Source organism: Panthera uncia, unplaced genomic scaffold, assembly GCF_023721935.1.
Source record: "Panthera uncia isolate 11264 unplaced genomic scaffold, Puncia_PCG_1.0 HiC_scaffold_596, whole genome shotgun sequence".
NCBI classification, from domain to species: Eukaryota; Metazoa; Chordata; class Mammalia; order Carnivora; family Felidae; genus Panthera; species Panthera uncia.
Genome location: NW_026059755.1, coordinates 5,835 through 7,754, shown reverse-complemented (window position 1 = coordinate 7,754; position 1,920 = coordinate 5,835).

Below are 1,920 nucleotides of genomic sequence, written 5' to 3'. Positions count from 1 at the left end.
GCATTTCCGTTTGAGTAATTTACCACCCTCTTGTAGCTTTCAGAAAGTTTCCCAGTTTGGGTCGTTAGCACCTCATCGCCCCTGTGGGTGATCAGAGCGGGTCCCCCTGCGCGTCCAGGCCTACGCTCTCAGTGCGCCTCGCCCACCATGGCTCTGCAGCCCCGCGGTGTCCTCGTCGCTCCCGGCGCTGCTAACTCGGTCCCCCGGCCCCCCGCCCCCACCCAGGACAAGTAGGCCGCTGGCCGTGCTCCTGGTTCTGTGGGTGGTGCGTCCTGAGGGGGCTTCGGAAAGGCAGGATCCTGCCGTGGGTCCGCGTAGGGCCGGCCTGGTGCGCCCCTGGGGGGAGCGGGGCGGCCTCCCTGGGCTTGGCGCCCGGCCCTGGCCTCTGGCCGTCTCAGCACCTGGCAGCTGAGGTCGGTGGTGCTCAGTGGGCGGCCTGTGGTCTCAGCTCTGTGTCACTGGTCCTTCAGAGGCTGGGTCCGTTATGGGCCAGAACGCTCTCTCAGGGGAGGCCAAGCAGAGGAGCTGGAAGACCTAGGAACTGAGTGGCCAGAGCAGCCAGGAGAGGCGGAGCACCCAGAAACGATGGATCTGAATTACTTGAAACTTTTCATTCAGCCGTTAAAGAGGAAACTTGACAAAATAGGAATACGATTATGTGTCGTCAAACGTAAACCTTTGTAAAGTAGCAGCTGGGTTCTAAAGGGTTTTTCCTTCAGTTGTTTGAGAAGGAAATCTATATATTCTAGATGCTTAATTAAGATCTGTGAATGACCTTACACGCATCTCAGTAGCCTGGTTTTCAGCTGTAGGGACCGCGTGTGTGTGCCAGCTGTGGGTGGCCCACGTGCCCCGTGGATAGCGGTTGTCTTTCCAGCGGGCACTGCTTTGGGGCCCAGCAAGCCGCGCCCACCCCCTGTCTTCAGCCTCGGCGCCCCGGACGTCCTCACGGATGCTGTCCCGGCGGCGACCAGGCGCTCCTGCCGTGCCCGCTGCCCTGGAACCCCCCTCCTGGGTTTTCTGCGCTGTCCGGGAGCAGCGCTCACCCCCAGAAGCTACGGAGGGCTTCTCGAACACACGTGGGCCTGACCTGCTAGTGGCGGCCTTCCGTGTTGGCGAAGTCGGCTGCTGGCTCCCTCTCTGTCACGCGTGGGCTTTTACTGCCCTGAACGTCACTTACTGCAGCCGAAATCAGCGTCTGGGTGCAGGCCCAGCACGTCGGGTCTAGAGAGCGGAGGCTTGTGCGCTAAGGTGTTCAGAGGCGGCTGTGTCCTGACCGCCTGCGGCCGAGTCTTCCCGCGCTCTCTCCGGAGGAGGCGCCCGTATTTTCGGGAGCCTGGGAGGGCTAAGGCTACTTGAAAATGAAACAGGAATTCTTAGCACAGGCCTCATCCTTCACTCCGCCTGAATGCCCACTCTTGGACTTGGGATTCAGGAAGTTGGCACGTGGTTCCTAGAGCCCTTTTGGAACGTCAGAGTCCGGCCTTTGTAAGTGAAGGGCACTTTGTAATTTTTGAAGAATGACCTGCGGGCGGTGGTTCTCACAGAGCGGCCCTGGGGTCAGCAGGGCAGCACCCCCTGGCCTTTGAGCACTGTCTCCATGTGTCCTCCTGGGATCCCAGGGCCCGCTCCACTGAGAACCTCCCTCCTGGGCTGTGTATAAACATCTTTTTTAGAAATAGTGTTTTTATTAAAATAGGACATTGCTGCTCCCGTAACAGTTCAGACTAAGGTCTTTGAGTCATGTGACACATCGGAAGCCAATGGAAGACGTCAGGGTGGTTGCAGCGTCTGCCTTTGTGACAGCCTTGTGCCCCCACGGTCTGGTTCTGCCTCTGCAGCGGAAGGGGATGGCGGGTGACCATGGGTGTGAGTGTGCTGCGTGAGGCCAGATTCCAGATGGAGAGTCCCCTTCCGGAG